The sequence below is a fragment of the Xiphias gladius genome, chromosome 5 (assembly GCF_016859285.1).
Source record: "Xiphias gladius isolate SHS-SW01 ecotype Sanya breed wild chromosome 5, ASM1685928v1, whole genome shotgun sequence".
NCBI classification, from domain to species: domain Eukaryota; kingdom Metazoa; phylum Chordata; class Actinopteri; order Istiophoriformes; family Xiphiidae; genus Xiphias; species Xiphias gladius.
The window spans coordinates 20008950-20036500 of record NC_053404.1 but is presented as its reverse complement, the minus strand read 5'-3'; the positions used below and the strand labels follow the sequence as shown (position 1 = coordinate 20036500).

Genomic DNA, 27551 nt, shown 5'->3' with positions numbered 1-27551 from the left:
GGCGCTCCCTTGGTAATAGTATTTTCTCCATCTGTTGAATTGTTCCTTTGACAAATTTCGTTGGTTTTCATACGACGACATCTGGCCCCCTTTATTGTTCTATGTACCTGTTAATATTCCATTATCTATTTCAATTTTTTGCTCTGCGCGCCAGTGGCTTTGAAATTGCACACACATTCAATTTTTTTTTTTTTTTTTTTTTTCGATTCAGCACAAAGAATTGTGACCTACTTGAAACCTATGTAACGACGGCCACCATTCTGAAGGAGCACGGGCGCCACTCGAGCCAAAAGGCCGTGTTTAACATCGAAAAGATATTGGTGGGGTATCGCTTTTAGCTAATTACCTTACAGTTTACGAATAAAGTATATACTTAGGTTAAGCATATAATGTTCAGCAACACCGAAAGCTTTCGATGACAAGAAATAGCTTGCACATCACAGTAGCTATTTGTCTCAACCATTTCCAATGATGAATGGTACAATACAATTCATCATTTACAACAACTAGTTATCACAGTAAAAGAAAATAAAAGGACTGGGAAACAATGCATCATTTATTGGAGATTTGCTGGAGTTCCACTATTTACTGCCATTAAAAAAGTCAAAGTCTTAGGGTTCTTTTTGCTCAGAAAAGCACTTAAGGACAGTCATAATTGAGTCGGTGCATCTTCTTAATCACATATAACAGCACAGCTGAGCAATTGAGAAATTGCTCTGTCTTTTATTTGCACTCATTGGCTTCATTAGTTGATGTCAAAAACTGGAGGCCTAGCCCAAATTGCTTATCGACTGGGCTTTTAACTAAATGTTACAACTGTGTATGGCGTGGATGTCCTCCAAATATCTTTAACAACCATCTGCAGTAATAGGATTTTGCCCATTCAGTGAATCATAAGCAGCATTCCTCAAAGTATTATTATACTGACAATGGAAGTAATGGTATTGCCTTTAAGATTATTATTCCTATCAGCTCGTTTGTTTTTCTCTTCTCTTGCCCAGGCCTTAATTGCGGTATCAATTAGAGATGACAATTTTCAATTAGAATTTTATCAGAGCAAGGACACCGGATAGAAAATTAGGTCGCTCATCCAGAGTACGCTCAAAAGCTAAGATCGACAGACTGCATTATTTCATTATGGCCGGCTTCTTCCCCTTTATCCCTCGTATAATGCTACCATCCTGTGATGTATATAAACAAGAGGAAACTGAGATCGAATCCTAGCCTGGTAGTTAGAGAGGACAAATTGTAAATGTATGATGTTATTTAAAGGAATATATAATAAGTTATCTGTTATATGGGAAAAAAAATCTGTAATGTGTATTGAATCCTGATTCCGGTTGATGAAGTTGATCATTTTAATTTCCGAAATCCTTCCAGTTTCATTCGATCGTTAACATAGTGGAACTATTCACACATTTTAGTGAACTGAGATATAAAGACCAAAATATCATATCGGAAACCTTCGGGGGGGATAATTTTTGGAAAAGGAGCCAAAGATGAATGAATTACCTATGCAAACATAAGCTGTGACGAGAGAAGCGCATATATGGACTGTAATGGAGAACAGCCAGGAGGAGCCGCAAGGGTTTAAGTAGTGGATTGTGTTTTATTTAGGAAAATAAAGATAATTTTGTATCAAAATCGTTGTTTGACCTTAACTGACTGTGTGGGGGTGTAATTGCTAAGATGAGGGAAATATCAGAGTCTTTCCAACGTCACACGCAGCCTTAAGCTTTTATGAAAGCATTAAGTGTTTGTTTTTTTTTTTAAGAAAAAAAAACACAAAAAAAAGGAAAAAGATGTAAATGGGCACATCAGGCTACGTGTTCGTTACAAATGTTGTCATCCGTTCAGCTCAGAACAAACACTGGATAAAAATGACAGCATGGCTGACACACAAGAAAAAAAAAAGATCAGGTTTGATCCCTGAAACAGCCACACTTTCCCCAGACAGCCTTGCATTGTGGGAGACATTAAGCAAGGACGCTGAGCATTCAGGTATTAAGGTTTAGCCCGAATCTAACACTCTCTAATTAACCTATCGTCAAAACATTATCAAAAATAATAAAGCGACATCCGAGTCAGGATTTTGTTGCATGTTGGTGGCCTCACTAGTATGCAGGCTCTGTCTTTTAGTGGTTTAGTGTTATGTTAGTGTTACAGGTAAGCAAAGACCCGACCCATGCAGGTGAGGGAATTTAACACAGATACATTCGATTAATTTGAACTTGTGCTTTTGGACAATGTATAAGATGTCTACATTGTGAAAATCAAGTTATTACAATTCTGAACAAAACTGTGACTTTTAGTGAAAAAAGTAACGTAGATGATAGTTGGGCCGATTAGCCACCGTGGGTCGTGACAGTCTCGTAAACGGTGACGTGTCGCAGTCCTGGCCGCTGCTGAGACCCTGGGTGGCCCCCCCCCCCCGATTCCAGGTTCGCTCGCAGCCTCCGGGCTATCCGAATTTAACAGATTGCAAAATGATCCCGGGCACTGATCTGTGCTTCTGGTTCGTGCCTGGTGAAACAGGGAAGCAAAGCCGCCGCGCTCAACCGAACGGAGAACTTGGTTCACTCCGTCCCCACCTGCTGGGTACAGCAGTTGTTGTTTTCCTGGACATACATAAAGATGACAGCTTTGCAAGTGGTCCTGGTCTTTTATTATGCTTGCTCAAGTATAATGGACAGTAAGCCAGAAAAAAAAAAAAATTCCGTGTTTCAAACATGTTTTAGTCCTGCAGGTAATAAAAATGATTAAATTCAGGACTGAGCCCCAAGCTCGGACAGTAACTAGATTTCATTTTTTGGCCATAGTGACCAGCCCTGGGTCAGGTCATGTTTTTTTTAGTGGGTTGAGCCCGGTCAGAAATCCTCTAAAAACGTCTGCAATGCATGTTTCAAATCGATACCCAGCAGCTGAGTGATCTCACTGCAGCACAAGCCCGGTCTAACACTTTGCCGGTGCCGCGAGAATAGAGATCGGCTTCGTCATTGAATGTTTCACTAACGGCCTGATTATTGCTGGGGAATCTCACAGTTTTCAAGAGTGTTGAGGCAGGTGCAGGCGAATGTTTTAGTTGACACTACGCTGCGTTTGTGAAGACATTTCAGTGTAAGAGTGGGGAAAAGAAAGAAGGGGGCCTATTCTTTTTTCACAACACCAAGGTAAAGGCAATAGCAGATTCAGCTTCGGTGACAGCTGATGCCGCACACCTTGCTGGGCACCGTGGGACTGTATAGCATCTGGACATGTCTGTGGATTTGTTTTGCCTTTGAAAAAGTACAACATGGAAGTCTTTTTTTTTTTTTTTCTTCTTCTTTCTTACAGTTGACAACCCTCCTGTACATTTCAGAGAAAATTAAATCTGACACAAGCACACGTTAAATAATCACAAAGAGCAGCATGTAATTAACCTATTCACTGTGTGATGAATTTTCTTCACTGCAATTCAATGACATGACAGCGAGAAAGTTTATATTATATTATGCATAATACAATACAATACATATACACATACATATACACATATACATATAATACACATATATACATACATATACTGTATATACACACACACATACATACACATACACAGACACATACATACATACATACATACATACATACATACATAAATACATACATAAATACATACATACATACATACATACATATATATATACACACACTGATTTGGTAGATCTTTGTTTTCAGTTTTTTAAAGTAGTATAGGTTTTACAGAATATCAGTTTCTCTTCTTAGTTTACAATGAATGAACAAAACTGCATTACTGAAATACACAGTTGAAATCACACATTTTAAACGCTTTTAAAACACCTACTTTTAAATATCTGTACGAAGCAGTCACAGAATACTAAGCTTCCTGATAACAATTCCCTTCCACTCAGTTGCAACCCAGTGTGGGAATTACAGTTGATTATGTCTTCCTTAGAAGAATATCTGGTTTCAATCTGCTGCCGTTATCAAATTTATTAAAAGGTTTGTTCTCTTAGAACACTAATCCTGTTAGTGGATGATCAAACAAAGTCATATTGCCTTTGCTTCATTAATGGTCTTATGAGAGAGTAGCTCAATTGAACACACACAAAAAAAAAAAAAAAAAAAAAAAAATGGCTGACTGGAAACCCAAAGATGATTGCAAAAGTTATGTTTTGCAAACATTTCTTTGGGATGTATTTTTACTACAATTTGTGTATAATGTTGTAGTGTTAAATTATCTTAATGAAATACCATGACTGAGGGCAACAATAAATCACTGAACCTAAAAATTTTAGTATATTTCCTCATTTCAATTCACGTATTGAAAATAACTCCTGTAGTTACAGCAAATCCTATATGTGAGGGTTCATTGGGCGGTTTATGGGTTGTTTGGTTTTCTGGTCATGATCACGGCTTAGGGGAACTACATAATGCGGAGGGATTTTCTAAGTGTGTTACCACACTTTTGTGTTGAAATAGTTTCAGGTTAGGGCTGCAATTAATGATACTTTTCCATCAATTAATTTTCAGAATAGAAGGCGAAAAACGCCTGTAGCAATTTCCCAAAGCCAAGTTAATAACTCCAAATTTCTTGTTTTGTTCTCAAAAATATTCATTTAACTGTCAGACAAGACAAAAAAAAACCCACTAAATTTTCTAAACGGAGAAGCTTAAACCGGGGAATGTTTGGTATTATTATTCGAAAAATGACAAAAGGATTAATCAACAGTCACAGATTAATATTCCGACAATGGGCTAATCAATTAATCAACAAAGTTTCCCCTTAATCAAATAATTTAGACTTCCCAACTCAAACACCTACTGACTATCTGAATTTTAAAGTCAAGTTTTCAATGTGAAGATCGTCGGTAGGCTTAGTGTTGAAACTTGGATTATGGTGGCAATAAGGCTCAAACAGATTTCAGTCAGTACATACAGAAATGACAATGGACGGCATTGCCCCCATCCGTAGGGCACGAGGGGTCGGTGATTGGTCGGCTAAAGTGATGCGAGTCATATTCCGTGGCCTCCGCAGTCTGCGGATCTCAACCCAGCTGAAAAACCTACGGGAGGTTCTGGGCCAAGCTGTGAGACAGCGCTCTCCACCATCGTCATTAAAACGCCGAAATGAGGGAACATCCTTCGGGTGACAGGTGGTCCATCCCTCCACTAAGAGGTTCCAGGGAGGCTTGGAAGAATCAATGGGAAAACCATGGCTTTGTTATCTGAAAGTCTGGAGACGGATGCAAGTTCAAGACATCTTCTTTGTCTCTTTTTTTTAATCGGACAACCCCAAGTCATTCCTAAAAGCAGTGTTGCATTTAGACTTGGATTATTTGACTTTTGTACTGCTTAAAATTACATGCTATTTCAAGGAGCAATTCCTGATCAGAGACTGACAGCGCAAGATTAATTAAAGAATTACATCACTTCTTCTCTCTTCCTCATTTCCACTAAGACAAAAAAAAAAGAAAGAAAGAAGACATTTAGTTTGGCTGTAAACCGTATCACGTGACTTGTCACTCCAACATAAGACATTCAAATTACTGCTTTTCATCTACGAAGAAAAAACTATTTTCTTATCCTCAGTGGTGATAGGCGGCTATGTATGTCATCAGCCAAATGATTGTCTCTGGATGAAGAAGAGGAGACAAGTGAGGCCTCGGGCACATGTTTCTGAACAGTGAAAATAATTGAATTGTGTAAAAGGAGAATGTAATTGTTTCTGGGGAGAATAAAAAGGAACAACAATGCAATGGTATAGCACGGCTGTGTACATCATAGCTTGGTGTAAGACAAAAACAAACTGCCTGCAGTCTTTAAAAAATAAAAATAAATAGTGGGAGCACGTTGCCCTCAAAGCAGCTTAATAAAGATTCAGTGGATTTAGAGATATTGCCTGGGTTGTAAACATCTATAGGGTCAAGTGTATGAAACTGTATGAAAGAAAAAAAAAAAAAAAAAACAGTGACAAAACAGTGTCCAGCCTTAACGCTTTGCGCTTAATAATGGAGACATGTAACTATAAAAAGACCTTCCTGCAAAAAGAAGTTCACAGTTTCAATGCCCGCAACAGCCATGAGGTGTGTTTAACAGCTCCATGTCCAATAAACCCGTCCTTGGTAATAAGTGGATGATTTCAGTCAATACGGCACAATTCTCAGACAAAATCTACATTCTGCACAACAAAACATATTTCCAGAAATCCATCCAAGGCTAGAGTGCATATTTTTGTAATCCTGCAGGGGGAAGATGGAACTACAAGTCATTAAGTTGATTTTTTTTTTTTCTTTCCCAAAACAGTAGGAGGTGAACTAACTAAAACAAGTCAGCTCAACCTGAAAGCCAGTTCAATATTGTAGTTTAATTGAAGATGTGAAACAGATTTATCTGATATTAGATTAGAAAGTACTGCCCTCAGGTGGAAGGATCAATTACTACAAAAGATTGAATTGTCTCATTGTCTCTTTGCTCTGCGCATAATTAGGTGCAGTATGAGGAGCGGTGCACTGTACAAACACAGACACGCACATGCACACACAGACTGGAAGACGGGCAGAACTTATACATGCACACAATACACAGAGGCACAGCACATCAACATAAACTCTCATACATTCCTGCATTTGTACAGCTATACTAACACACTAACACACACACACACACACACACACACACACACACATATATATGTACACTATATAATATATACACACTAATATATATATCTATATATCTATATATCTCTCTCTATAGATATATATATATATATATATCTAATATCTATCTATATCTATATCTAATATCTATCTATATCTATATATCTATCTATCTATATCTATATATCTATCTATATCTATATATATATATATATATATATCTATATATATATATATATATATATATATATATATATATATATATATATATATATATATCTATATATATATATATCTATATATATATATATATCAGTTTGAAAATGACTAAAAAGTGACTACTTCAAAGAATAAAATAGAGAGTAAAACAACAAAATTAAAAATTCATAAGCCCCGGGTGGGATTTAGCTAAAGTGATGCATATATAATATCATTTAGTAAAGTAAAACAATAACAGAATCTCCAATATCAGAAGACGAGTTTACTCTCTTATATGTTCATTTGGCGCTCTCACATCATGTCATTTCCCCGTTGCCCATACATTTAAAACAAGTGCACGTCGTCTTTATACTCTCAGAACTCTGGTCAAGTGACAGAAATCTATATTCCTTGAAGATTTTCGCTCAGAAAGTCAGACACACCTCAGTATATCGCTTTTTTTCCAGGTTCTATAAGGAAATGCTGGTAATTCAAAATACGCCGTGCCTCCTCCACAAATCTGCACTTTCTCAATTTAAAAGAAAAAAAAAAAAAAAAAAAAGTATGGGTACACTTCACAAACGCTGTAGCGTAGACAACTGTCACACCTTTGGACGTATCTTCTTCTCCCCGCTAGCTGTTTGTAGTGATACAAAGACCTTCACAAGCTCTCATTGTCAAGTCAGACATTGATTAAACAATGACAGGGCAATGCACTTGCTTACCTTTTGTTTTAGCCGGTAATATGTTTTACACTCTTCTGATATTTATAATGAATTCACAGCGGCATTGCCTCCACTGCTGATTGAAGAGAAGCCTACAGTTCACCCTGCCTTATGCTTATTTCACTCTCTGATATACATACACACACAACTGTTATGCACATATAGACAATGCTTAATGATGGATATCGAAAGGTGGCCAAAATAGCTGTGGCTGGAAAACAATATGCCACCTTTACAATGTGCTAATGAGTAGAAGTGATGCCGGCAATCCGTCAAACGGTTGCCATAGTGATGGTGGTGCAGTGTTGGGAGTTATGACCACACGAGCCCGGATCTAAACCCCACGACTCAGCTGCGATGCGGTGTGTCACGACCGGTGACATTACAGAATCTGCGTACAGCCACTGCGATATAACGTAGAGCGTGGTAAAAAAACAAATAGTGGACGGAAACGCTGCGTCAGCACGGCAATGATTGTGTGTGATAATTCTAGTTTTATGAGCACAGGTGGAGCCCTGAAACAGGGTTTTATGGGTTTAACATCTCATCCTCGCTGAGCGACACTACATCACTACACGCTCAAAATTTGAATTTGTCGGCCAGCAAATCGAAAAGAAAAAAAAAAAAGGCCCAAACATATATAAAAAGGGTTGTGCGCCTCGGTGAAGCATCATTATGCGGAGGTTGTCCATCACGTTGGGGGGGTTCAAGGATGTTATTCTGACATTCAGTTCACAATGACTGCTGCACCTCCGGTGTTTTGGTCTATACTGTACGTATATGTGGGGGCTAAGGGTCATATGAATAGGTCACTACTCAAACAAAGCAAACCACATCATACAGTATATTGGGTCTGGTTGACTGCAGACTTGTAGGAAACAAAAGTGCAGTCGTAGTCATCACCTCTTGCCTCTTGCTCCTGCCAGCCATTTTACTAGGGCAAAGCACAGGCTGAGTAAAAGACACAGGCGTCACTAGGAACAATGTTAACTGGAAAAAAAAAAGAAGCTGCAGCTTACCTGTAGTATGAGCTCAAAATAGACCTTAAGAGAGACCCTGAAACATCCGGTGAGACGCCGCTTAACACAGCTGTCAGCACTGTAGCATCCCTGGTGGGGTGTGTCTGCTCGATGCTACAATTCGGGTATTCCTCCAATGATTCAAGTGACCGCTGGGGGAAACGGCAAGCCGGCGATACTTGTGACATTAGCCACTTCATCCCGCCGAACCACCGCTAAACGGGCCTCATGCACAGGACACCCAAGGACGTTCATGGCTGGCAGCAGGGTCACTATGCCCTGCTGCTCAACCCTGCAAGAGGCCTTGAAAATGTTACTGCGTTTGGGTTCCAACACTCTGGTGCACGGGAAAGGAAAAACTTAGCTTCAACCTCAGGCATAGGCCCTTGTTGTTTGGAAGTAGGGGAACTTATCTTCCGCTTGATCACCCAAACATAGACAAGTGAAACAGCAGTGTGATTGCTAACTTCCCTTAGCGGGCTGTGAGGATGAGCTTGTCCAGATCATTTTCCTACTCTTTCCATACTCACACTGGTGTCTCAGTGGTTTTAGAGGTGTGTCCACCTACTTAGACTAAGTGCAGGGCGCCAGTGATTAGCCGAACAGTTGCGGTTGCATCTGAAACCTAATCGCTGGAAGTCAAAGTGGCATTCGACAGGCCGTTTAATGAGGAAAGATCCAAAATGGCGGAGGAAAGTCACTAATCTAATGCCATCACCGCACTCTTGTCCATGTTTGTAAGCATGGCAAACAGGAAGTAATATTATTTATCATTATTTATTTATCATTATTGTTTATTTGCAGTAGAACTTTTCTCATCTGGTTCTTGGAACATTATTGTTAGAGCAAGCAAATATTTCTGTACCCATCACAGCGTACTTGGATATCAACACTGTACGGTTGGCATCGCCGCGGCTTCAGTTGACGGTGAAAAAAAAACTGCATTAAGACGTTAAGAGACAGGAAGGTAGAGAGAGCTTGCGGTACACTCTATTGGAGACCCAGAGGGCACAGCATGGGGCCGGCCCTCCAGTCTTTCTCAATATGTAGACGTATGTGTAGGCAAAACACTCACTCAGTGATCTGGCACAAGTCAGTGCTTACAGCACACTCTTCTACATTGAAAAGGTGTGCAAAAAATTAAACACATTCAAATGAAATATTTTAAGGGTAAATATTGTTCCTATGGGGTATGTGTGGGTATCCCTGAGGCTCTTTAGTGTCCCATGATGACCTTAAAGTTATTTTTCATAAATCCAGACCATATATCAGTGCAAACCATTAGGGCAAAACGTGTGCCATTAATGGTATAACAAAATATCAGGATTTATATCGCTGCAGTGGCGGCTTTCTCGATTTCTCTTTTTTCCCTTCATCCGCCTGACTGGTCCCAATTCATACAATCCTTTGCAGAGACATTATAAGCATTACCGAGGGAGATGCCAAGGGACCAGGTAGTTTAGTGTGATTTTCTGTCTGGTTTGCCAAACTAGGGGATTTCATGAACCTGGAGAGCAGGTACCAGTGTAGCAAGCGGGCTACTGGGAAACAAGAAGTATTACATACGAGTGAGAACCACCCAGCTGACATACTCTTAGATGACTACAGCTCCATCTCTTTATCACATTTATATTGGAGGCCTGCTGAGGATAGTTGAAGGAGAAATGAAATGGTGCCAAAGCCTGAGTTAGTTCCACATCGAGAGAGTAATTTTCAGTTGAAAGTGCAAGAAAAGGGTCAATTTTAGATGGCTCAAAATTGATTAGACTAGGAAGCATGAATTGCAGACGGTGTCGGAGCTAATAATTGCCCTGTAAGGAATCGTTTTACTCATCCCGGTGTGACCGAATAACGACACAACATATTTATAAAACAGTACGCAACAACTGCGTCACGGCTGATTGATTATCCCCTTCCTTCAAAATGGAACAATAGTACTGAAGAGTATTCTCTTTGCCAAGGACCTGCAAACCAATTATGTATTCGCAGACGCATAACAGCAATGCTAAAACAAAAGATGCTACGTGGACGGTGTCTCTCCGAGCAAGCCTCCGTGCAGAAAACCAAGTGTTTAGGCAATTCCTATTTCATTCCGATCCAAAGTCCAGTCAGATTCTCCGGATGCACTAACAGCCACATAAATTCTACCTTGATTTTGCTCCTTCACCACTGAGACCTAGTAAGTGCTCAATTTCATGGTTGATCGGGTATTGTACTATTTTAAATCCAATGTTGGTGAGTATGAAAGCGGAAAAAATTTGCTCTTTTTTGTGGAGGCTGGAAATGTTAATGAGGCATAAGTGTGTCCATTGAAAAGGTTAATGGCAATATGAACTCTTCAGGGGTGACATTTTGGTAATATGGATGAATCAGTATTAAAATAAATAAAAAAAAAATTAAAAAAAATGCTGACCGGTACGTCATTAAGATCTAAAACACAATCGCAGATTAACTATTATTAACAATAATAGTAATAAAATAAAATAAAAAACCAACAACATTGAGGCAAAAAAAAAAAAAAGAAAAAGAACCCTCCCTGAAGAACTTTAATGGGGTCATTTAAATTGAGACTGTAAAAAAAATAATAATAAGGGTTAACAGGGTGTCACTTGTTGCTATGGTGTTTTGGATGTTTGGTAGAATAAGTAAAAATTAGGGGAAAAAAAGGCGGGAATCGCTATCCATAAATGCAAAATGCAACTAAGTACAACGGAAAGAGAGCTAGGAATTTAATTCTTACATGAAACAAACATAAATGCCGTGTTTCCATTACATTTTCCGTATCAGTTTCGTTAGTTTGAGATTTGGCTGGCGCTCTTTTAATTGTGTCATCCCGCTGCACAGTTTAATGGCACTCAACTGGAGGATTAACACCACCAGCTGTTTAACTCATTGTACTCTTAGTATTGACGTAACAGTAGTGTATGGAAATGTGCATTCGTGATTTTCTTTTGCCTGTTTTCTGGAAATTCCGTTAAAATTTGCGATAATTTGGGTGGAAACTTGACTATGGTGGATGAATGTTACAGCACTTTCAGAGGGAGACTGGTTGTTTATATACCTGGAATTGTTACCAAATGTAGGCTGTTCAAATTACCAGTTCCTGTGCCCTCAAGTAACTGATGCTGCTAATTGAGAACCATCATGTCCCATGTGGATGTCACTTGTTTGTGGACGGTGGGCGCAGTGACTGCGAATTAATTAGGCTCAAACCACTTCCCTCCTGCACAAACACCTTAATTGTGAATACAGCAGCAGTACTTGTCCATCTAAGTTGATTAATTTTAGAATGAATTTACCAGAACAGATCGTTCCCCAATCAGGCTCTGACTGTAGATGCAGTAAACTCATTCAATAAAAAAAACATTATCACTAGCAACAGGGTCAATGCTGCCTCTTCTCTCACCTTCAAGAGTGCTCTCCATTCCGTAGGAGACGATTCTCTCAGAAGCTTAGTGAACAGGTCTAGAGAGGAAATCTTTAGATTTTATCGTCATTTACAAGGACTGAAATTGTTTTTGTTTTTTTTAATATGGAATGAGCGTGAGTGTTTAGAACAGCAGGCATCAAATATTTCATGATGATTTTGCAACTGATAAAATTACAACGTCACGGCATAAGCGAACTCCTGGTGTGTATGACAACGCCACAGATTCGTTATTCAAGACTAGCCAGTGCAGTAGACGTACAGGTAGGTCCATAAGTATTTGGACAGTGACTATATTTCCGTAGTTTTGCCTCTGCACGCCACCACAATGGAGATGAAAGGAAGCCATCAAGATGTGACTGAAGTGTAGACTTTCAGCTTTAATTCAAGGGGCTTCGCAAAAAACGTCACATTAACTGTTTAGAAAATACAGCAGTTTTTATACAGTCCATCATTTTCAGAGGCTCAAAAGTAATTGGACAAACCAGCATAATTATAAATATAAGGATTATTTTCAATATATCAATAGCTGAATTTTTTTTTTTTCTGCAATATTGCAATATTCTCGTGGGACCCCCTTGAATTAAAGCTAAAAGTCTACACTTCAGTCACATCTTGAGGGCTTCGTTTCCATTGTGGTGGTGTACGCAAAGTTATGTATTTCATATTGTAAGATATTTTTTATGGAGCAGAGCTCTCCGCTTGGTCTCACAAAATAATGCTAGAAGCTCACAAACTGTTTCCCGGCTCAGTATTTTGTCTTTTTTTAGAACGTTAGCTGTGCAGCTGTGTGAAATATCAGCTGCAGATGAGGTTGAACACCAGCACCAATAGACAGAGGTTTCCAATTATCCAACATTGGAAGCAGAGGGAATGGAGAAACAGGTGGCGCCTTTAATTGCTTTTTGCAACCCCAGGAGCATAGCATGAGCGGGAGCAGAGCTGTGGGAGGTCCTCTGGGAGACAAGACATTCACCAATGTCTTTGTAATTGGTTTTTAATAAAATATAATCTGTAGTCAGGAATTAGTCAAATAGGTCATATCACATATTTAAACTATTTAAAAATTTATAAAGACGGGCATTAAACGATATATTTGTTTGCTGCCAAGTTTGGCTCGTTTTGTGAGTACTGGATTCTGGCCAATCAACACCATCACCATCAAAACGGCACTCGCTGTTCCCACACAAAATAGTCTAATCCCTGTATTGTATTCATCCATTCAGTGCGTGGTCACGACTTCTGAAAGCGGTTTGGCTTATGACGTCGTTGCAGCAGCCTCTTAATTTCTGATTAAGCGTGTTTTGCGGAACTCGCCTGCGCCACACATTGTCACTGCAAAAATACGCATTGAAACGGCTACCGTCCACCTCCTGGGCAAGGGGTGCGAACTGTCGAAACTAAAGATGAAACAGACTGGCTGACTATCTTTTTTTATTTCTCTGCTCTAATCAGTGTGATCCCCTCTTTTCTGACTTTCGTTAGCTCCGCCAGCGAGCTGGATAACCCTAACTGCTGGCAGGTTGGTGTCAAACTTTGTGTTAAGAATGACGCAACACTCTTGCCTCTATTCGGGTTAAGCACTCTCTGTTTCTGCTAAAGCTAACAACGCTCTGCGGGGGGGGGGCAATCTGATCCTGATCTAACATGATCTCTTATACTGAAGGGATAAGATCAAGCAAATGTCAGCTCTCTACGAGTGTAGCGAGTGTAAGTGGCGAAGAGAGCTTATGCTTTGGAATCGTGTATTTTAACGGTTTTTTTCCTCAAGGCTAGACGGGACACGTGGGATTCCTACAGCCATTTTCAGTTTCAAGGAGGCATGATTTGTGGGGATATGCTGATTTCCAAGGTTAAAAGAAGATGCATATTCATATGCTGAGTGCACAAAAACAAAGTGGCATAGCAGCAGTTTATATAACCTTTAGAATTTTCCATCCACAGTGGCAGAGACATATTTTGTATTACAAAAACAACACGCTCGCGTGTTCACACCAGCCCGTGCATGTATGTGCACGGGCTTGTGTGTGCATGCGAGCCAGTGCGCGTTTGCGTGCATGAACGCACACACAGACGCGCGAGTGTGTTTGTTTGTCCATATTTCTGTGATGTGAGACTGCTGGCAGCGATTGCCCTGTTTTCCCATTTCCCCTCTGGCTAATCACTAGAGTCCCCGTAAATCCTTGGTATCACCACAGGATCAAGAGAAGGTCTCCAAGCCCCAGGGAGCCTATTTCCTCCGAGAGCAGAACACAAACTGGAAAGCTTCTTGATATATTTGCTGGCCCAGGGACGGTCAAGACTTCAGGGCCGAAATCTGCTCCGTGACATCACCCTGCTGTGGGTAGGCCTCCATTCCGCATATAACACACCCAAGTCCGCAAACAGAAAAATTCAATTAGATATAAAAACTCTGGTTGGAGCTCCAGAGAAAGGTTATTACGGGAAAAAGGGGAGAGACAAATTGGACGCCATCTCCGTCAGTTGGAATACGAGGAAGAAGGTCAGAGAAAGGGATCGCATTATGTTTCACTCCAAACCTGTATTTTCCAGATGCAGTGGCTGTTTTCCAGCTGGTGTGGTTACATAGAATAATTAGTTTGGTTGGAACAGGACCTTGGGAGGGGGGGGGCTGGATTAGCTCTTGGAGGGCGGTTTCCCTGGCAGCCCAGTGTTCTGATGAGGGCTGAGATATACTGTCGTGCGGCCCAGCACTGGGAAGCTTTTTGATGGTTTTAAGAGCCTCGAGCAAGTGACAATTACAGCCTGCATGGCAAACAGGGTCAAAGGGAATGAGAGGCCCTGGACTCCCGGGCTGAAGGTCACCAGAGAGACAGATTGTTGTGAAGCTATGCATTACAATGGTGAACAACTGATCATGTCCAGAGATGGGTGGAGCAAAACTTGTAACATAGTTCTTGTTTTTTTTATTTTTTATTTTTTTATTGGATGCATAATATCTACAAATGGCATGTTATCGCTAACATAAACGCAATAATACACTCCCTGGAGGAGCCCATACAGCATGAATGTATCACAGCCGAATGTTTGTTTGAATTAATCTACCGCCCTTATCTAAACTTTACAAAAAAAGCCTCATCTCAAATGTTAAATTAATCACGTGCGCTCCATTTACGGAGACACGGGTGGGCGACTGCAGCGAGATAAGGAGAGCCACAGAGAGAGATGGCTATCCCCGGGAATAATTATCGCGTTGGACGATTTCGAACAGCTACAGCGCACGTCTAATACCAAGGCTCAATGCAGGAGGATGGAAAGGGAGGTCAGGGTGGTTGATGTGTGTAGTGAGTGAAATTCTCATGCAGGACGCTGTAGTTTAAGTCCCATCACAGACCTACAGTCAACATTTGCCTTTTTATTAAAACGTATTATCCATCCTCTTTTCCTAACCCTAACCGGGTGGTTTAGTTGCCCGACCCGTTTGTTATTTGCCATTACCGCAGTCTTTGCCTAGTCGGAACCATATCATGGTTGACGTGCGCAGATATTGCTGAAAAGGGGGGAATTTGGAAAACTTTGACACTGAACTTAATCTGGAGTTGCGTCCACATTCCAATATCACAGCAGACTTGTCCAATCGCCTGTTCATGACGTGTATAACGTCACCTTGACGCCTATGAGGGCAAAAGAGGAAAGAATAAATAGAACAGCTTGCCCTCAAAAATTCTCTGTTCCTAAGGAATTCACAAATGCACCACTGAGATTGAACTTAGTCCTCCTTTACGTTCTGTACATTTCCTTTTTACAGATAAGTTCCGCCCCACAGTCTTTTTAAATGATGCATTTCCACTTGTGAGATAGCAAAGCTCGTGTTTTACTCCAGTGTCCCCCTTTTTTTCTTTCTTACAGCAAACACTCATCAAAGGAAAACCACTATAGTACCGGACAGCTCAATTCATGATACCAGAGATCAAACGTGTTTTCCCCGAAGAGGGTGTTGCGCGTCGGGTTCCTCATCTCTCCTGGACCAGCGCGTACGTACGTTCACTCCCACGCCTGACGCGTCGGGTGCGCCTGTTCCCCCTGACAAGCACGATGACCATACCGGAAGGCTAAGGAAAGGCCCGAAAATGTGAACTCCAACCATCAACGCTATCTCCCCACTGTTCTTGGATGCATGTGAGCTGACTATGAAGTGTATTACAACATTACAGATAACACGGGGAAGCAGAAGGTCGCTGGAATGGCAGAATTACAGTGAGGAACATGAAGGGGGGGAGATCTATTTTTGAACAAAATTGGGTTTTAATCTTCAGTATCTACACAGAGTAGCACAATTGAGACTTTGCCTTTAAGTCGCAAAACACAGACAGCATGCGTCCAATGAAGGAAAAGGAAACGTTTAAATAAAATCATGATAGCCTATTTTTTTCTTTTAATTTTCCAAAACGTTTTGATAGGATATCTGTCTCGCAGATATCAGCAAATCTTTTTTGAAGATCTAACTGAAAAAAAAAAAAAAAACCCACAACGAGTCGAAATACCGATGGAACCCAGTTTAACCGTTTATTAACCGACACAATCCAAGGGCACTGACCTTAAAACGTCATCACCTGGAACTTTGTTATCAGTACCCTCGGCCCCAGATCGAGCGTGGGTTTGACAAATATTCTTCCTCAAATAGCCTTGCCTGTGACAGATACTTCTGACAGCTATGGCACGAGGAACACTACATCACTCTTTCGCTAGGTTTCAAGGATGGAAATTACAGTTAAATGATTGGTTTGTCTCAACGGAGCGATGCTCTGGAATAACATGGACGAAACAAACCCCGAAGGGAGGAGTGAGTAAGACACAGGTTGGGAGGTCTCCACTCCCGACTTCGGAGTTGCAGAGCAGACGGAGATGTGAAGACATGGAAACGTGTCGAGCGACAGCCACCTCTCTACGATATCAAACAGAGCGCTGTGTGTGTGAACTTAACCTCACGACGGGTCCCTCCAAAATGTTGAATGTCACCGGTGACAGTTATAAATTGCTAATGGTGTACAAACACGGCTAAGTGAACTTGTTAAAAAAGGTCAAAAAGCGTCTTGTGTCAACGTTTGTGGGTAAATGTCTCAAATGCCAGTCAACCACTGCTTTGGGAAATGTCCACCTAGAGGCCTTAGTGCTGTATCCACTAATGTATCCCAAAAGTCTTATCCACTTGACAAATCATATATACATATATACACACACACGTGTATAAAATTCGCTCTGCGAATGAGCGCACACATAAAAGACGGCGATCGCTCAGGTCAGGAAAAAAACCGACCGTGACATCCGCAGCGAGGTATTGCGTTGAAACGTCATCCAAATCAGATGCGATTGCATTATCTCCCTTACTAGGAGTATGCAGTTATCTGTTAGAACAACATACAACTCATTAGTACCTCACAGCTACCGCGGCCGAATCACTGCCCTGACCCCAGTCGCACATGCACCATTCTCTCCCATTTTACTGCCGCATTAGATCGCACAAATTAACGTTTACACGGTGCTAACCGCAGCGCTGCGGCAGGACAGAGGGCTGGATCCTTTTTTAGCAGTGAACCAAATGTACCGTCATCATTTGTTGGTAAAGCTTTGTCAGAAAAAAAAAAAAAACAACCGCAATGTTCCTGTCTCCAGTGACTTTGCTTGGCTTCAATTAAATCAGGCAGAAAAAGGCATTTAGAGTATCCCAGTCCGACTGGCTGTACGCTGTTTTCAGCCCCGCACTCATTTTTCTTTGGGATACACTGGCGTCTATTCTATTTATAAATCTCCCGTTTATCTTATACTCACCAGAGGCTAAACAAGGAGCATTGTCCACAACACTATTACTAATGATAAACTTACGAGGCCCGGTAAAGAAGGCCAGCTTGGTGGTACATTTTTGATAGTATGAGAGCATTTTTAACAGATACAGTAATAAAGGTGAGGCCGGACAGTGGAAGTTAAAAAAGACAATGATAGGTTTTTATGACTACTTATGACCACTCAGCACTGATGTCAATGTTTTTGTCCTTACAATACTGATTTAAGGGTTTTTATTTTTATACACTAATCGTGACGATGCAGCGCGTGGTCTGAACAAACTTTGCAAACAAAGCGGTGTGTTTGGTTTTTCTGGTTCCTCGGCTGGCACACAGATAAGTGCAACGCATACTGAAATATGACTCAGAAAAAGATGCATCTCCAGACTACATCTACTGTACGTCTTTAAAAAGCAGCAGCACATCTGTGAAAAAATAACCGAAGTTGAATAATGGCTTCTCGACTTCAAGCCGCAGAATATACGTCTTCACTTCATGGATTATTCATGTATTCCATACCTGCCACACTCTTATCAACGTGACACACATCTAACAGAAGAATCGACCCCTCCCAGACTAAAAGGAAATGATCAACCTGCCGGCCACACTGGGAATATTCAAAAGATCAATAGAGTTGTTGAATGCGGGGCCGTACACACTGTATTTCAGTGAATCAGAATAAGAAAAACCAACAATAACAAGGCAGGATTGGGATAACAAGGCATTCTATCTACGTCCATCTGTGCAGTTTAGAAATTGCAATGAAATAACAACATCTGTCATCCTCAGGGAGACAAAAACCGAGTAGCATTTTCTCCCGTAACCTCCCACACATTTGGTCTAGGGACCGGCGCAGAGCAGTGCTGATCTTATCCCAAAAACCTGTGCAGGTAAGCAAAGCCTTGCGAGAAAAGTCATACATTAAGTCGTGTTGTGTGGATTTTTTCCGGCTCAGTCACCGCATTCCTCATTGTTATCAGCCGAAGCCTCCCTACCCTGCAGCCTGCGCCATACTTATCTATTATACAGCTATTAAGCTTTATCAAATAACACGAGAGGGGGGGAAAAAAAGCCAATAATTGTTAAATAATAATAATTATAACAATAATAATAAAAACAACAACAACAGCATGAGCAGTAGGGTTGGTTAATTGTGTCTCCCGTTTAGGTAGATATCACAAATTCTTAAATCTGTAATAATATCCATCAAAAACAAGGTAATAGTCAGTAAAATACTACTGGGACCTACTGGAACTGGGTCCTGCATAGTAGTGGGGGTTATTTTCTGGGACTTCCGGACACGTCGTCACATTTATTTTCTTATCGGGTCGGAGCGAAGCTTCGATATCTATGACGACGCCCTTCGCGTACACGCTTCCCTCGTTCGAGCGTCTCCTTCACACGAGGTCCACTGACTCCACCTCACTAACAAGGTGCGTGCTACCCGATGCCGGTCAGTGTTTCCGACGCAGACTACCTGCGGTCTTTGTGCATCAGCTGATACAAGGGAAACACTTGTAACCGATATACAATTTTTTTTATAAACAGCAAAAGAATAAAAACAATAATGGCGTCTTCCAAAACTGTATTCCGTTGTGTGCGACGGCAATAACTTGAAGATCTTACAATATAACGTACAAATATTAAAATAAAATGCAATAAATAAAAAATTTTTGTTACTGCAACATATGTTTACCCACGTGAAGATTATAATGTTCAGTTTTTTTGTGTCACAGAGGTGTTGCTCCGTTCTCCGTGGTCATTTTCGAGGCTGGAGTTCATGCTGCTGTTGCACTAATTTGAAGTCCTTCTGCTATTTTGTCCAGCCCCTGTAGATTTTAAGGGCCTTCTTTTTTGGTTGATGATAGAGATCCACCGCCCATATTTAATCAAAGGAAAGCGCTGGTCATATACAAGGCTGCATCGGTCAAATCTACTGGACACTCTCATTACCTAGCAGCAGGCGTTTTGGCCTCGTGTTTCCTGAGACTGTCCTGTAGCCAGATGGCCACCGATTCAATCCTTGAAACGGCCAACCTGCAATGTCATGGCGTCCTTTAGGAATCAACCGGCCCCTACCTGCACTGCTGCTTAAGTTGCGCCGGGTAAGACCGTGAGATGGATGCAGGGGTCTTGGTTCAAAGATGCAGTTAGAGGCGGGATGGAGGGCTTGGCCTTTGTTTGAGCTGAGCAACATCCACTCAACATGCGTCTTGACCATGTCCCCGGCTTCAGCGTCCAAGGGGCCATCTTTTATTCTGGGGCATTACGTGTGACAGCCCATTTGTTAGAACTGAGCAAAACAATTTAAATCAATGCCCCTGTATCTCTCCGAACTACACGATGGCTGCTGTTGGTGCCGTGGCAGCTAAAAGTTACCCCCTTGCTTATTCTGTTATGGGAATGATTGCATGTCAGTGACTGTCTAGGCTGCATTGTAGCTCCATTTCACGGCTCAATATGCTACAGTGTTTAATTACGTGCATTTATCACATCACTGCAAGCAAATGAAACACAAGCAGGTCAAATTCATTCGGGTAACTTAAGTTTATCACTCTTAGATTTTACGCTACTGAATCATTTTACATATTTACCCAACAAAAAAAAGCCTATAAAAGGCTAAATTTGCTAAACACGATCCTGGTGGCATAAAGCTGAGCTCTTCCGAAATTGGTCTGATATTCTGAATAGTTTAACATTTACCTTGCATGTGGACTACAGTAACATCCTGTATTGTATTGTATTTACTCCCCTAAGCTCCTATCTCCTGAAAAAAGAAACTGTTTATGGACATTTGAATATAGCGAATCCACCAACATCTTCTGTGAAATGAAAAAACCTTTAGCAAAGCACTGAAAGCAAATTAAAAATGACTAATCAAGCCATCTTTGCTGAAGTAGGACATCGCTCCGTAGTAATAAAACAAACAGCTAATGCGTTTGTCATTTTTATGTTATTTCACCGCTTCTCACTCATGGTCAATGACTATGTTACTCATTCCCCTTCTGGCAGCTCACATTCACTTTGTCTGCGTCACAGCTCTCTAGCTGCTTCCTCACACAGGTAAAGAATGACCTTTGAAGCATGAAAACCAGATGAAAGGTTTCTATATGTTTTTTTTTAAGCTTGAAACGCCGTAGTTCACTCAGCGGTCATTAGTTTTTGAATTTAAAAAAAAAAAAAAAAAAAAGGACGAAAACACAAAAGGTGCCGAGTGGCACTGAGTGCTGCCATTTATGTTTCCCACCATCACCTCTTACTGCTGAATGCATTTACTGACAAGTCCACATGATCTAGTTGTTTTACTGTGTAGTGGAGATGAAATATATGCAGAAATTATAGGTTGGAATTTGTGTATTTATGTGTTAACCAGATGTGACCGACTGTACATTGACGGCATATTACATCGTATTAACCCTAAAAACCCCCCCGCCACACACACACACACACACACACACACACACACACACACACACACACACACACACACACACACACACACACACACACATACACATTGTTCAAGGGAGGCTTGTACACTAAGGGACTGGTCTATCTCTCTGTTAATCACCGTATAGCCCTGTTCCTTCTGCACTTGATTATACCTCCATGTACCCCCGATGTGTGCGTCATAGCTGTTCCCCATTCTCTTTAATGGGGAGAGTTCACTGTCTGTGTGTGTGTATGTTATACATATATATACATATATATATATATATATATATATATATATATATATATAGTATAGTATAGTGTGTGTGTGTGTATATCCCTCACACACACACATACACATACATATACACACATACACATACATACACACACACACACATATACACACATACACATACATACACACACACACATATACACATACACATACATACACACACACACACATATATCTATATTATATACATATATATATGTGATGAAAATGGTCAATGGGTGGTTTTCATCCATTGACCGTTTTGCCCATGAAGGCCTCACCAGGGTGTAACTGCTGTATTCATCAGTTATTCTACATGTCTGACACCGTTATATTCAATCAGACTACATGTCGTAGATGTAGTGGAGAGGTACGGCTCCCGACGTCATCTACGGCGAGGACCACTCAGCTAAGTTAAGGTAAGTCATCGCGCAGCAATCCATGCCGTTCAAAAAGCAAAGACACGTCTTCAACACTTAAACCCTTACGTTGAAGCACGAGATAGGAGAACTATTTCATTCGATTCCCAGATTTTATTTATTTTTTTATTTTTCCGTGTACTGCGTGATACAAGCGCCAAGGTGCCACAGCACAAGGGTAGACGCTATTAACACTGATCAACAAACCACTTCAAGGCAAAACAGGGAATCGGCTATCCCTTTCATCATCACCCGAACAATCTTTGATATCAAAAAACAATATCATCGAATACCACACCATTACAATACGATATTTTCATCGTATACGGCGCAGGAGGTAGTGTTGGCTCTTTCCAAGCCAAATGTGTGGCTTGCTTGCTTTATAAATATGGCGGCTTTGTGTTGGGATTTGGTAGGGATCGAGTAGTAATGGGTGGGCAGTGTTGGGGAGCGCCGAGCAATCCCGGAGGATTCATCTGATGAGCCGGGATTGGATTCATCTGCTCTGTCTATCGATTTGTTTGTGCCACACAGACACCTCACTCCAGTTTGGAGCTCGACTTTTTTTTTTTTTTTTTTTTTTTTTTCATTTTTAACTAGTTCTGAAAAATGTAATTCTATTGAACACAATCTCATCCCATCTGTGCCGGCTTTGAACACTTGTTCTTGTTTTGATCAGAGTTGTAAGGTAGAATTGTGCTTGCGTCCAGCTAAGAGGAAGAAAAAGCAGTATTACAGCTGGAATGAAATCATTTTTAGAGAGAAACTCATCTTCGGTTTTGTTTTATCATTGTATCAAGGAATTAAGACATTAATCTTCTTCTTCTTTTTTTTTTTTTTTCCTTGCATGAAATGGAAACCTTATTAGAAAAACATCTTGTCAAGAATTGGCAGTAAGTACAGAGGCAAAAAAATGAAAGTGTTTCACAATTCAACACATGGAGGTTTTTTGGATTATTTGTTAAAATCATATTTTATGAGAAAAGAGACAGACATTTATACTACGCTGTGTGTTTCTGCGTGCATCTTGTAAAGACTCCATTCAATGATAAATAGCATATATTCATAATAATAGTTTACTGTTCATAATTTAAAACATTTTATAGACCAGTTACTTCGTTTCTTAATCAATTAACCACAGCCATTGCCCAAAGATTCATCTTTAATAGAGATAATCGTTAGCTGCAGCCCTTGGTATTCTGTTTTCTCCCGCTTTTGTTCATTTCCCATTTTCCAAACCGGATCGACAACTGTACTGTTCTTACAACTGCGGAAACATGACTAATGTGCTGGTTCGAAGGACTCCAAAAGGATCCGCGTAAGACACCCACTTATTCAAACACCATAAAACAGCAGGATGAATGAGGTTTCTTGCTGATAAGAAAATACAGTTTGCTTTAAATAAAAATGACAGCAACAGAAATATACAATGCATCAATAAATGCCTCGCTTTCACGTTGAACAGATAATAGCCCCGTGTTGAGGGAACCGTTCAAGTCCTAACTTTCTGACATCTCGGACAAGTGCTCATCAGTGTATTGCACATCCACCCTGCACTCTCTCTGCGGGGACGACTCAAACTGCCGCAGAGCCCTGCAGTGTGCTGGACTGTGCTCAACAAAGACAGATCTCCCTCATCCTAACCAGTGCTGGAGATTTGAGGGGCAGACTAATGACAGGGAGCTTGTTCCCAGAGCACAGCAGTGAACAATTTAGAGAAAGCTGGGTTGACTTCAAGGCCTGCAGGCTTCCAGATTTCTTGTGAAAATGTAAAAAAAGAAGAGGAGGGGGGGGGTGCGACACAGAAGGGCCCTGACAAACACAACGCTTCGCAGCATCTAAAAGGAGTCCGGGAGGAGACTCTGTGTTTTTAGATTCTCAGCAAATAATCAAAGTTGCGAACACAGGTCCGTCCTGACAACAAGAATCTCCTTTTAGGTGAACCTCTTACTTAAGGGCAAACTATAATCATGGAAAGTTCAATTTGACACTGAACAGAAAACAAACAATTTGGACCAAGGTATGTCGATGCTTGTCTAGATCAACTGGAACAGCGGAGGGGCGACAATTTGCTTTCAGATGCACAGAGAAATCTCCCTCTCCTTAGGACCACACATTGAGCCCCACTTTTCGTAGCCCGCTGAACAACAGAGAGGAAGAAGTGTTGCATTCTACACACAGATTATGGGATATGTAAGAAAATCCTCAGCGGAGGGCACACAAAAGACGTCCTATTGAGCCTTCCTGCTCATGAGGGAATACTAAAGATCAATTAATGAACTGGCGCGGTCCACTGTTGGCTTGTGTGTGCAAAGCACGCTTGCCGGAGTACGGTGCCTGACAGCTCAGGAGCCCAGTGGGTGATTTGAGTGATGAGCGTGTTGCATTAGTGGGCCCTGCTCATAACTCCGGTTCATATTACAGGAGGTAAAAAAAAAAAACATTATGAATGAACAGGAAAACATATTAAAACAGATGCAGTGGAAGAGGGTCTTGAAGGTATTTTCTATGAAACAGAAGCCTGCTGGAATCATACCAGATCTAGTTAGGAAAGCCCCTGATGTATTCATATCAAAAATAATAAAAACCCTATGTACAGTCTATCTATGTTTTACATCTTCTCTAATAAAGATGATATGGCGACGAGGTCTTTTATTGGAAATACCTCTGACTGGAGGCAGAGGTTTTTCGGAAGTGCAATGTGCTAATGCCTCAGCGACGGGTGTCATTTAAAGAAATACACGGAGTATTTTCATCAACAGGAACTATGGTGAAAAGTGTACGATGACCATCTTTTTTCCCCGAGATGAAAACGAGACTAAAAAGAAATGAAAGGTAGCCCTCGATAACAAAAACCTAAGACTTTATATATGACAAATTGAGTCACCGCATGACTAAACAATAGCACGGAAGTTGTTTTGTGTCTCATTCAACAGCTTTCACCATGCATCCCCAAAAATCACAAATAGTGATAGTTCTGTAAACTCCAGCGCCCAAAGCTCTCTCTTCCGCACAACTGGATTTAGCTGCAACGACTGTTGCGCTGTCGAAGGCAGCTCTCATACCGGTAACGTAGTTTTACGTAAAGTTACAGGTAAATTATTTACATAATAAATAAACACAACAATCTATGGACCTAATTGTCTATTATTTTTAGTCACACGTGAACACAGTATTTAATTTAAGGGTGAAATTGGTACCGGTTACCTCTCGAGCACTACGCAAGGCTGCTGCTGTGTTAGCTTAGGTTCTGAATTCATCTACTTGCAGGCGGAGTGAAAACGGGGAAGACCGCTTGCTGTTTCTGGTCACACAATCATATAAACTTAACAATGGAAAACTAATGTTAAATAAACAATTTAACAAGTGTCCGGAGACATAGGAGAGTTTTATTGGAATATATATATTTATATGTATTGGCTAGAAAGACAGATGAAGAAAGCAGTAGAGACAAGCAGTGTAATGATTCAGCACTGGGCTGGTGACTGAGTACAGTGTGATAAAGGAGTCTGGGGCTGTGTGTCACACTTTCTGATTATGTATTTTGAGCAGAAAGCAATGCAGTAATTGGACCCTGGAAAACATTAGGCCATTAATTATTTTCTAAAAGGGCCCGCACACTCTCTATATCACAGGAAAAAAAAAAAGAGCTGAAAATGCTAATCACACGAATACCGACTTGAAACAAGAAATTTTGAATTTGATTAAATGAAATACTTTTGCTTTAAGATGACTTTGGCACACATTTACATGGTTATCTGATTTGATTTGCATCCCTGTGATCCATAGAATGTATTATCTCTGTGCGATTCAGCATCCCCTCTTATCTGGAACACACCCAATCAATAGAGAGCAGCTTTGAGTATGGATTAAGGATGGATATCTAAGCGGCGAAGCTTACATGAACTGGGAATACAGTTATGCATTAAGAAAACTACTCCTTTATTCATATTTGGCTTCATCAGACATTTGATACCCCCTAAAAATAATTTTACACAGTTTACATTGCGCTCTCTCTATCAGCGAATCGGGCAATCGGCCTTCCTACTAAGACCCAAATAAGTTAAAAAACAAAGACAGTTATGCTGGTAATTAGCATACAACAAGCGTACGTGATGACCTTATTTTACCTTATTTGAATGGCACGCTCTCTCCACAACTTTTTAAGTCCTCAGAGACGCCGACTTTCGGACGTGTTGCAGTAACAAAGCGGTGAGTAATCACCGGGTGCCTCTGTCAACGAGATAGACAGTATACAGTGTAGAGTTAACATGTACCAAACGCAGGGCTTCAGAGGAAGAGGCACATATTGTACAGTGGCTGAGAACAGCTGAATATCTCCCTTGCCCACGGTCTCGGAGCAGCACTCGCAGCTTGATAAACGAGCCAAAAGTCAGAAGAATCTAAAGCTAGATAGCTTCCATTCTGCACCCGACCAAAGAGAGAAGTGTCAGCTTTTTCATCCTCTGAGTGATTAAGACTGCCATTGGAGAAAAGTGATGAGTGCTTTTGAGATTTATGATGCCTTTCCTCGAACATTAAATATAGACTTTGTAACATGTACTCAGAGCCCCTTTGAAAACCTAATCACACAGTAAAGCTATGCATGAAAAAAATTAAGGGGTAAAAAAAAAGATCGAAGATAGCAAAACGGCAGTTAGCCTTCTATGATTCTGCCTCCAGATGGAACACATGGCAACATTTCCCTAAAACGTGTACCACAGATTTTAACCTCTTCTAGAATAGCCAGATTCCCTATTTCGCTTGTCTTTGTTCTCAATTTAGCAATACGGATGGGGCGTTGATTTCGTGAGGCTGCAACAATAAAAAAAAAAAAAAAAAAAAAAGGGGGGCTACCGCTGTGAATCTGACTATCCGGGTGAAATCTGAAGTAATAAGGCAAATGAGCGTGAGAGAGACGTGGGCATTAATTTTAGCGAGGCTCCGCGGTGAGGTGGATGGTGGAAACGGGGAAGGGGCAATCCAAAAATATGGCCATTTTCAGCCGGCATGAGATAAGCTTATATGAGCCTATTGTCAAATGTATTCATATCATACATTAAAAATGGCATTCGATATATCTACATTATTTAAATAGAGCTATCGCTTTACTGAGCATACAGTGACTAGAATGGATCCAACCTGCATTCCAACCACAATATTAAAGGAGGAAATCCACCATTAAACAGAATTTACATAACATTATTGCTGTGACCTTGGGAAATTCAGATCACATTGGGTAACATGGACAACTGTGGCCAGTGGCTGACAATGTAAGCTTATTTCAGTTGCTCTGCTGGGAACGAGTTGAATTCTGAAAAAAAAAAAAACATCTATCCAAAGACAAAAAAAGAAAAAAAAACGACTTCACATTTCAAATATAATCCATTTCAATTTTAATTTATATGATATTAAAAGTAGAACGTCGAAGAAGGATGAGTATTATCTTCTAATAGCTTTGTTTTCGTCGCATCAAAGACTAAATACATTGGACTGTGACTCACTGGCGTTTTTAACCACCTCTCGTATTCTCTCAGTTCCATTTTTAATCTTCTCACCTTATTGCCTACGGAAATACTGTCATCACC

At 40.6% G+C, this 27551-nt stretch overlaps 1 long non-coding RNA gene across 2 annotated transcripts in view; it reads right to left on the bottom strand.

Moving 5' to 3' along the window:
• Positions 1 to 27551, bottom strand: part of LOC120789716 — a 306378-nt gene that overhangs the window by 33139 nt on the left and 245688 nt on the right. Inside the window, exon 2 of one of the 2 annotated variants that reach the window (XR_005707443.1) lies at positions 26094 to 26196. The exons of the other annotated variant lie outside the window; for it this stretch is intronic. This is a non-coding gene — a long non-coding RNA (uncharacterized LOC120789716). The remainder of the gene's footprint in view (positions 1 to 26093; positions 26197 to 27551) is intronic. 2 annotated transcript variants of the gene reach the window in all.